The sequence below is a fragment of the Canis lupus genome, chromosome 33 (genome assembly GCF_003254725.2).
Source record: "Canis lupus dingo isolate Sandy chromosome 33, ASM325472v2, whole genome shotgun sequence".
NCBI lineage: Eukaryota > Metazoa > Chordata > Mammalia > Carnivora > Canidae > Canis > Canis lupus.
This window is the reverse complement of record NC_064275.1, coordinates 30,783,034-30,794,575: the sequence shown is the minus strand read 5'-3', so window position 1 is coordinate 30,794,575 and position 11,542 is coordinate 30,783,034. Positions and strand designations below refer to the sequence as shown.

The following is an 11,542-nucleotide window of genomic DNA, read 5'->3' as shown; positions in this document are numbered from 1 at the left end:
CCATTAGCCATTGGCTGATGCACCTTCCAGCTCTGTCCTCCCAATCATCACATGGTTGATCCTCCCAGCAACCAGGCTCACCTTGGAGGGTGGCGCCCAAAAGCTACCTTCATTAATAACAAGACACTTACTTCATCTTTTCGTCTCTGAAGGATTTCCAGAACACTGGATGAAGACCAAGTATGTCTGAGAAACTTATTTTGGTCATCTGAGTGACCACGTATATATTTATTAAAATCATTACATCATAGGCTCCATCAAGAATTATTAAACATCTGTCATGCACTTTCCTACATGTTAGAACACATAAGATGTGACTAGTCCAAGAAAAGAGAAGATAGGTACACAAATAATTGTTTTCAATTAGCAATAATCGCGCCTCGGATAAACCTCATTGGCTACGATACTGCCACTGCGCAAAGCTGGTACACAAATAATTGTAACACAGAACATGATTAGGGAGAAATAAGCATAATGTAATAGGGACTCAAAGGGAAAGAAATCACATGGAAAAAGAAGGCTATTGAAAGAGGTGAAACAACCTAAAAGACAGAAATGGTCAGAATGATAGAGGGTTGAGAGAGAGAGAGAAAAAACAAAAAAAAGCAAGCGCTATCTTAGAGAAAAAAGAGCTGTCAGCTTCATCCAACCCAGAGGACATACAAAGAGTAGAGAAAAATATGCCTGGGAAGGTATACCAGGGTCAAAGCATAAAGGACCTGAGGACACTGAGTTTTTATTTTATCCTGCAGGCCACAGGGAGCCCGGGGTCTCCAAACTGGGAATATTTTAACGTATGATTACATCCATTTTAAAAGGAGATTAACATCCAGGAGTAGAATATAAATTAGTACGGGTGACAGAGGTACTGAAGGCATGAGACCAGCTGGAAGGTGGGTACTAAAGGATCAGAGTGAGGACAGTTACAGAGAAGCTAGAAAAGGAGACATTAAAGTGAAACTTTGAAAGTTAATATTCCCAGTTTAGTAATTTAGAAGATGTAGGAGGAGGGCAAGAAGGGCATCAAGTAGGACTTTGCACAGCGTGGCTGACAGGAAGACACTGCTCCACCATTATGGCATTGTTTGGTAGAGAATTTTTGTTTTTTTTTTGTTTTTTTTTTTTTTGGTAGAGAATTTTTGAGTTTAGTTTTGTACACATTGAGTTTAAATAAAAGGATGCAAACTTAAATCCGTATTTTTTTTTTCTGATAGCCTTTTGAAAAATTTTGCTTTCACTGTTGAGTTCCAAAATTAGCTCTGAGGTGTCTAGCTCTGTGCTCAAGTGCTTTGTTTTGGGGCATTAAAATATCCCCTTTTTCTAAGACCTGCCACTTCTACTATCCAAAATTTCATTAAAAAAAAAACCCAAAAAACTGGAAGTAGTAATTTTAAATGTTTTCCTTAATAGCCTTTCCCTCCCTTACCATCGGTAGAATTTTTATTACAACAAAATTTTGCATGCAATAAAAGAACCATAAAGTTTGGGGTTCTAACTTTATACCAAAGCCTCTGACTCTAAAACATATTTTTTAGTTGTTGTGCCATCTGTTTAGAAACTAATTAATGGTTTAAAAATAGATAATCTTTTGAAGGCAAATGACATGAAAATAATAGAAAATATGGCTCTCATAAACCTACGCTACAGAAAACAATGGTGTGCTTCAGGCATTGCTTTAAAAGAACAGGCTGAGAAGATGCTGCAGTGAGATGCCTAATAAAGAGTATGTGCGCTTTACAGTGTGCACAGACAAGGCGGCAGCTACGCTACAGAGCTGTAAGCACAGTTACTAATTAGGTATTTCACTGTTATTGCTGGCGATAAATTTTTAACCTTCAGGGCTGCCCGGGGGGCTCAGCAGTTTAGCACCGCCTCCAGCGCAGGGTGTGACCCTGCAGACCCGGGATCCAGTCCCACATAGGGCTCTCGGCATGGAGCCTCCCCGCCACCCCCTTTTTTTTTATGTGACTATACAAAAACTTTTATTCATTTGTACTAGAAGTTGGGTCCTTGGCCACCAAGGAACCCAGGGCCCAGAAAACTGCCAGTCAGTACCAATCACTCCATGGGGGGGGGGGGGGGGGGACAGCCCAGGGGAAGGTCTAGCCTTTTGTGTCTCTTTTTTTTTTTTTTTAATTTTTATTTATTTATGATAGTCACAGAGAGAGAGAGGCAGAGACATAGGCAGAGGGAGAAGCAGGCTCCATGCACCGAGAGCCCGATGTGGGATTCGATCCCGGGTCTCCAGGATCGCGCCCTGGGCCAAAGGCAGGCGCCAAACCGAGGCGCCACCCAGGGATCCCGCCTCTTGTGTCTCTGCCTGTGTCTCCCTCTGCCTGTGTCTCTGTCTCTCTGTCTCTCAAGAGTAAATAAAATCTTTAAAAAAAATTTTTTTTAAACTTCATCTAGTAATGTGTACATTCATACCTATATACAAAAGGTGACCCTTCTCTTCCGATCTTTTAACTCAATACTAATTTTTAAAATATAAACATAAAAATCTCTGTTCCACCTTGTCTGTTCTATCTCCATCTTCCCTTTCACAACCAAACTTCTTGGAACAAGCTACCCACACATCAAACTCTGTGTCCACACTTTCCACTCACTCCTCAGCCCCCTGTAATGCCCCAACCCCACCTTCACAAGCCCAGTGAAATCAGTTCTCACCAAGATCACCAGGATCTAGATGACGCTTAATCTAATGAAGACTGGGTCATGTTAGCCCTCTTGCTCTGGGGACTGAATAATTCTATACTGAGTACTGAGTGAAATGTTAAACATATGTTCCAAACATGTCGTTTATTGGTCTGTCTTCTACAGGTAAATCCAGCAAATGGATCTTTTCATTATTTTTTTAAAGGTTTTATTTATTTGAGAGCAAGACAGAAGGAGGAGGACAGAGAGAGAGAGCACGAGCGATGGGGAGGGACAGAGGGAGAAGAGGATTCCCCACTGAGCAAGGAGCCTGGCACGGCGCTGGATCCCAAAACTCTGGGATCATGACCTGAGCCGAAGACAGATGCTTAACCGACTGAGCCACCCAGGCACTCTTTTTCATTATTTAAAATAATTGAAAAGCCATCACATATACACTCACTTGTATTTATATAGCTATACCAGGAAAATAAAATTATAAGGTAAAGTATGCTCTTCCAGTTTAAGTCTTCAAAAGAATCTTATCAACATATAGTTTTCCAGAATTTGGGCAAAAGAGAACATTAAGCGTTCAAAGTATTCAAAATCTCGTTCTCAAAATTCATAGAACTTTCTTGACTCATGCTCTTATTTGGACTACAGAACTTGGCATTTTTTGCAAAAGTGTTCAAGACCTTATTGAAACAGGTCGGGGTGGGCACAGTTCAAGGAGTATTACATTACAGTAATAACCTATTCACCCTCGTGTGAAATTTTTGGCAATTACAGCCAGAAACAAAGACAGTAAACCAGAAATGAAAACCCTCTTGGCATCAAGGAAGAGTCATACAGCCCACACCCAGAAGCTGGTAACTACCCTTATATATTTTACTTAAATTCCTTCAATGGGCCCTGGAGGGTAAGACTTTCAGAAAACACCATGATCAATGCTCATAAAACAAATTGGAGTCAATACGTAAAGATTATGTCTGGGGTCACTAGTTGTGGACATTGTGTGGGAGAGCGGCACAGGAAGATCTGAGGGGTAGGTGGGCACTAGTACATGCAGAGAAAGCGGCAATCACTGAGGGGCTATAAGTGGGGCAGCGATGCTTGCTGTTACAGATGGGGAAGGGAGAGAACGAAAGTGGGGAAATCAGAAATTGTGATAGTACAAATTATAGTGGAGCTTGACCAGAACTGGAGAGGGAAGAGATAACTGGAGAGGGAAGAGATACAAGCTACATCATGGAATAATCAAAAATGTCCACTAAAGGACTGGTTTTATGTATCTGAGAGAATGTGCAAAACCAACACTGAGAAATGACGTAGAGGAAGAATGCTGAGTTGGGGAACAGTGCAAGTAAGGTTAGCTAGAGGACATAAAAAGAGCTCAGTTCTGGATGTGCTGTTCGATGTGGGGACATCTGCAAGCAACAGACATTCCGAACCCCCCCCCCCCCACTTCTTGTATCTTAATGTTTTGATTTTGGTCACAGTAATTGTGTATCTTTTTTCTAAAACCATCTTTTATTTACTTTTTTTTAATGCACATTGCTCAGTACATTTGTAGGCATATAGTGGGTTTTTTTTTTTTTTGGCATATAGTGTTAAAAAACCTTTAAAATAAAAAAATTGGCATGATCATCTATTAGTGGTGACCAAAGGGTATATGATAGATATAAATGTTTAATAATGTTCTCAAAAATAAACATCTTTCCCCAACTTTATATTCATCAGTGTGTTCTCATCCAAAACTTAAAATTCTGGGTAACTCCAGTCTAGGTCTACAGTACAATGCTTGAAGCTTACGATGACAGAGAATGCTACTCTGGGTCTAATTAACTTTGCGATCTGGTCAATTTTCCCCCCAAGGGCTGTTTTTATGACTCCTAGATTAGATTCTATACTTCTGTGATTTACCATGGAACATTCAAGATGCTCCCACTAGGTTAGTGGAAAGTAATTTGCTTCTTGAAGTTAGCACTGGATCACAGCACATTTCCTGATAGTTTCAAGCTAGAGTGGGACTTCCATAACTGGGATCTTGACCCAGACCTTCTTATCCCATCCTCCCCTTACCCTCGATAAACTGACTTAGGGATGGCTTAATGGACAACAGTTCATAATCTGCTTCAAATTCAAGTTCTGAAATCCAACATTTCAGAATTGGCTTAAAAAAAATCATTTGACATTTTGATTTCTGTGGGACCTAACTTGCTTAGTAACAATTTTGTGGTAGATAGACTGTACTTTGGTCCTCAGGAAACTGCGTAAAAATCTGCTCTGTATGCACACATAAACTTGAAGATCTTTAAAGGGAAGAAACCCCTTTTCATGTCCATAGCTCCCAGCTTGGCATGGTGCCCTACAATAAGTGCTTGTTTAGTTTTCAATTGGGTACCTCTTTTACGTCGGAAGATGAAAGAAAATACAGCTGACCCTTGAACAACAATTTGAACTGCATGAACATTTTCCATGCTTACGTTATTTGTAAAACTACAGTGTATTATGCATATACATAAAGTGTGTGTTAATCAATTGTTTATATTGTTGGTAGGTTTCAGGTCACCAGTAAACTATTAGTGGTTAGTTTGGGGGGAGTCAAAAGTTATACATGGATTTTCAACTGTGTAAGGAGTAGACACCCCTAACCATTGCATTATTCAAGGGTCAATTATACACTGTCTTGTAAGTAATTGCCTATATTAAGAGATACTCCAGATACCAGGGAATAAAACTAAACAAGAAGTATAACTAAGCTTTCTTTTTTTTTTTTTTTTTTTTTTTTAAAGATTTTATTTATTTATTCACGAGAGACACAGAGAGAGGCAGAGAGGCAGAGACACAGGCAGAGGGAGAAGCAGGCTCCATGCAGGGAGCCTGATGTGGGACTCGATCCCGGACTCCAGGACCACACCCCGGGCCGAAGGCAGGCACTAAACCACTGAGCCATCCAGGGATCCCCCTAACTAAGCTTTCTTATTCCTATGTTTGCTAGTTCTATTACTGCTAAGACTTTTTCAGGCTGAACCATTTTCTTAGAACAATTCATACTGCAAAGCTGCTTATAATCCCTTTTTGCTTAAAAAGTGAGGTCAAATGATATTAAGATAAAAAAGATTAGTCTGCACTAATCCTCTTCTATTTCTAGTCAAATACTCTGTTATCAATTCAAAACGAATTAAACAGAGAACAAAAATTTATAGTTCTCTTTCATTTCAATAATCCTATTGGTAATAAAACTGAAATGCTGAACTCACTTGGCAGATTTACTGAAAAAAACTTCAGGTTGGGCAGTTGAGATAAAATCATGACTAAATACTTGCCAAATCCACCCTCAGTTACCTACTTTCAGCATTACCTCCCCCAAATAATTCCTCAAATAAAAAACTAGATGAGTCAACCCCCCCACCAAAATCCCCAAAACACTTTGCTGGGGCAGCTAACCAAGGCCTGGGGGTGTAAGCCACAGACCAGAGACATTTGCTATCTGCTCTTTTATTTTCCTAATGTGTAGCAGATGTGCTCCTGTCAACCAGTTATGTAAGAGCTGATAGGGAGAAGGCATTTTGGAAAATTGTTTAGAAGACCAAGTCTTTGAGTATTATTCATATCACTAGTAAACCACAGCACAAAACAGCTCCTGCCCTGTCACATCTGGTAGACAGTCTTGGTTGGGACCAGTGCTCATTTAATGGCTCCTGCCCAGGATGAAGAGGGGCCAGCCCTGACCAACAGTATACCCACAGTAGTTGTGAGCCAGCCACAGCAGGGGGGCACATGCAGCCCACAAAGGGAATGCCCTGGGAGCTCTTGGTTCTGGTTACCAAGGGTGATTGTGCTTCTGGGCCTCACAGGACTCCTACACAGACAGGTGGGCAAAATGAGAAGACAGAGGAATAAGTTCCTAACAAAAGAACAAGAAAAACCTCAGAAAAAGAACTAAATACAATGGAATAAGCAATCTATCTGATAAAGAGACCAAGGTAAAGATCATAGAGATACCACACTGGGGCAAAGCATACACATGAACACAGAACTTCAAAAAAGAAAATAAACTGATCAGAGATGAATCATACAATAACTAAAATGAAAAATACAATAGAGGAAATCAACAGCAGCTTAGAGGCTCCAGAAGAAGAGATCACTGATCTGGAAGACAGGGTACTGGAAATAACCCAAGCTGAACGATTAAAAAAAAAAAAAAAAAAAAAGGAATAAATTTTAAAGATGAGGATAGAACTCTGGGCTAACATCAATCATACTAACACTCCCATTATAGGAATCCCATAAGAGGAGATAGAAAGGAGCAGAAAACTGATTTGAAAGAATAGCTGAAAGCTCCCCTAACCTGTGGAGGTAAACAGCCCCCAAACCAGATGAACCCAAAAAGGTCCATACAAAGACACATACTAATTACAATGTCAAAAGTTAAATATTAAGAGAGAATCTTAAAAACAGCAAGAGAAAAACAACTAATTATGTATAAGTAAACACCTATAAGATTATGAGCTGATTTTTCATCAGGAAGTCTGCAGGCCAGCAGGGAGCGGCATGATATGTGCTACAACCAAGAATACTCTACCTGGCAAGGTTATCACTGGCAATTAATTGAAGGAGAGATCGTCTCCCCAAGAAACAAAAGTTAAAGGAGTTCATCACCCCTACCTAACCTGCCCTTACAAAAAAATGTTGAAGGGACCTGTTTAAGCAGAAAAGAAAGGGTCAAAACTAGAAGCACATCACGAAAGAAAAAACATCTCACTGGTTAAAGCAAACATATAGTAAAGATAGTGGATCAACCACTTATAAAACTGGTATGAAGATTAAAAGATAAAAGTATATAGTAAGACCAACTATATCTACAATAATTAGTTAAGAGATACACAAGATAAAATATGTAACATTTGATATCAATTACTAAGACCTGACTGGGGAGGACGAAAAATGTAGTGCTTTTAGCATGTGTTTGAACTTGAGTGACTGCCAGCTTAAAATAGACTGCTATATACATAGGGTGTTACATACGAACTTCATGGTAACCACAAACCAAAAACCTGTAGTATATGCACAAAAATAAAGAGAAAAGAATCCAGTATAACACTGAAAGGAAGTCATCAAGTCATAAGGGAAGACAGCAAGAAAAGAAGAGAGGAAGAGAGAACTACAAAAACCATCAAAACACAATTAATAAAATGGCAATAAAAGCACACACCTGGGACGCCTGGGTGGCTCTGCGGTTGAGCACCTGCCTTCGACCCAGGGTGTGATCCTGGAGTCCTGGGATAGAGTCCCACATCGGATCGGGCTCCGTGTGGAGCCTGCTTCTCCCTCTGCCTCTCCCTCTGTGTCTATCGTGAATAAATACATTAAATATTTTATTTATTATTATTTTTTTTTAATTTATGATAGTCACACAGAGAGAGAGAGAGAGAGGCAAAGACACAGGCAGAGGGAGAAGCAGGCTCCATGCACCGGGAGCCCGATGTGGGATTCGATCCCGGGTCTCCAGGATCGCGCCCTGGGCCAAAGGTAGGCACCAAACCGCTGCGCCACCCAGGGATCCCAAATAAAATATTTTTTAAAAAGTACACACCTATCAATAATTCTTTCAAGCATAAATGGACTTGAGATGTCAGCTCCTCCACAGGTAAAACACATCCAATTTGACATATTTCTCTGGTGTGTAACTTGATGTTCAAGAACTTTGTGTAACATGTCGGCACCTGTGGGACAAAATCAATTAGCGATTTTGTCACTACTACGGTGCGCTATGCCTAGAGAATGGCCTCTCTACTCGTTGGCCCATTTCTGAACACTCACTGGAGTTGTTAGCATTCTTGGTAGAAAGTTAGAGAAGCTAACTCCAGCCAGCTCGTTAAAACGGTGGCTATAAAATCAATTTAATACAAAACACAGGATGACTGAATAAATAAAAAAACCAAGACCTATCTATGTTTCCTTTAAGAGACTCCCTTCAGACCTAAAGACACATACTAACTGAAAGTGAAGGGATAGAAAAAGATGTATATTACATACAAATGGAAACAAAAATAAAGCTGGGATAGCAACACTTTTATCAGACGAAATAGACTTAAAAAAAGAAAAAGACTGTAACAAGACACAGAAGGGCATTATATGGACACCTGAGTGCTCAGTGGTTGAGTGTCTGCTTTTGGCTCAGGTCGTGATCCTGGGGTCCCGCATTGGGCTCCCTGCAGGGAGCCTGCTTCTCCCGGTGTCTCTGCCTCTCTGTCTCTTATGAATAAATAAATAAAATCTTAGGTATTATATGATGATAAAGGTATCGATCTGAAAAGAGGATAGAATAATTTTAAGTATCTACACACCGAACACCTAAGCACCTACATGTGTAAAGCAAGTATTAACAGACATACAGGGGAAACTGACAGATAACAATAATGAATAGCTTAACACCCCATTTACATCAGTGGATAAATCATGCAGACAGAAAATCCAGCAAGGAAACAGTGGTTTTTTTTTTTTTTTTTTTAATTTATGATAGTCACAGAGAGAGAGAGAGAGGCAGAGACACAGGCAGAGGGAGAAGCAGGCTCCATGCACCGGGAGCCCGATGTAGGATTCGATCCCGGGTCTCCAGGATCATGCCCTGGGCCAAAGGCAGGCGCCAAACTGCTGCACCACCCAGGGATCCCGAAACAGCGGTCTTGAATGACACATTAGACCAGATGGACTTAACAGATAATATACAGAACACTTTATTCCCAAACAATAGAATGCATATGCAAGTGCACATGGAACATTTTCCATGATAGACCATACTAGGCCACAAAATAAATCGCAATAAATTCAAAAATATCTAAATCGCATCAAGTATCTATTCTGACCACAACAATATGAAACCAGACATCAATTGCGAGAACAAAACATGGAAGCTACAAAACACATGGAGGCTAAATAACATGCTATTAAACAACCAATGGGTCACTGAAGAAATCAAGGAGGAAATAACAAAATAGCCTGAGATAAATAAAAGTAGAAACACAGCATTCCAAAATCTGTAGGATGTAGCAAAAGCAGTTTTTTTTTAAAGATTTTATTTATTTATTCATGAAAGACACACACAGAAAGAGGCAGACACACAGGCAGTAAGAGAAGCAGGCTCCATGCTGCTAGCCAGATGTGGGACTCGATCCCTGGACCCCAGGATCACACCCCGGACCGAAGGCAGGCGTTCTATCACTGAGCCACCGAGGCGTCCCAGTTTTGTTTTTTGTTTTTAAGATTTTATTTACTTATTCATGAGAGACAGAGGCAGAGGGAGAAGCAGGCTCCCTCTGGGTAGCCTGATGCAGGACTCGATCCCAGGACCCCAAGATCACGACCTGAGCCAAAGGCAGATGCTCAACCACTGAGCCACCCGGCGTCCCCACACACAGTTTTAAGAGGGAAGTTCAAAGCAATACGGACCTACCTCAAGAAATAAGAAAAATAATCAAAGGGAACAGCTAAGGAAACTAGACAAAGAATAAAGCCCAAAATTAGTAGACGGAAGGCAATAATAAAGATTAGGGCAGAAATAAATGAAAGAAAAACTGAAAAAGCAATAGTAAAAGATCAGTGAAAATAAGAGCTGATTCTTTGAAACAACAAACAAAATTAATAAACCTTTAGTCAGACTCATTTTTCTTTTTTTTTTTTAATAATTTTTATTTATTTATGATAGTCACAGAGAGAGAGAGAGAGACAGGCAGAGACATAGGCAGAGGGAGAAGCAGGCTCCATGCACCGGTAGCCTGATGTGGGATTCGATCCCGGGTCTCCAGGATCAGCGGCCTGGGCCAAAGGCAGGCGCCAAACCGCTGCGCCACCCAGGGATCCCATCATTTTTCTTGATGAAACAAGGCTCAAAAAAAGAGCCCAAAGTCAAAAATGAAGAAGTGACAACCAACACCACAGAAATACAAACAACTATGAGACTAACACAATTATATGTCAACAAATTGAACAACTTAGAAGAAATGGATACATTCCTAGAAACATATAATCTTCCAAGAATGAATAGGAAGAAACAAAATCTGAACAGATTACTAACAATGAAATTGAGTCAGTAATAAAAAAAAAAAATCTCGCAACAAACCTAAGTCCAGGACCAGACGGCTTCACAGGTGAATTCTACCGAATATTTTAAAAAGAATTAACAATACCTGTACTACTCAAACTATTTCAAAAAACTGAAGAGGAAGGAACACTTTCAAAGCTGTTCTTTGTTCTATGAGGCTAGCATCGCCCTGATACCAAAACCAGAAAGATACTATAAAAGTGAAAACTGCAAGACAATGTGCCTGATGAACACTAATGCAAAAGTCTTCAATATGATATTAGCAAAGGATATTCAACAATACATTCAAAGGTTCAGGTAGCATGATCAATTGATTTCAGGGATGCAAAGATGGTTTAATATTTGCAAATCAATGTGATTTAACACGTTAACAAAATGATCATATGATCATCTCAACAGATGCAGGAAAAGCATGAAATAATTCAACATCCATTTATGATAAAAAAGTAGGTATAGAGGGAATATACCTCAACATGATAAAGGTCATATATAACAAACCTAAAATTAACAGCACACACAAAAGTAGAAAGCTAAAAGCTTTTCCTCTAAAATCAAGAATAAAACAAGTATATCCACTCTTACCACTTAAAAAAAATATTTTATTTATTTATTTATTCATGAGAGACACAGGGAGAGAGAGAGGTAGAGACATAGGCAGAGGGAGAAGCAGGCTCCATGCAGGGAGCCCAATGCGGGACTCGATCCCGGGACTCCAAGATCACGCCCTGGGCTGAAGGCAGGTGCCCAACCACCTAAGCCACCCAGGAACCCCCCTCACTCTTATCACTTTTATTCAACATA

The 11,542-nt window shown here is 40.0% G+C and overlaps 1 pseudogene; it reads right to left on the bottom strand.

Annotated features, from left to right (window-relative positions):
* Positions 1-252: 252 nt before the first annotated feature.
* LOC125754280 (U4 spliceosomal RNA) lies at positions 253-424 on the bottom strand (annotated as a pseudogene).
* Positions 425-11,542: the final 11,118 nt, after the last annotated feature.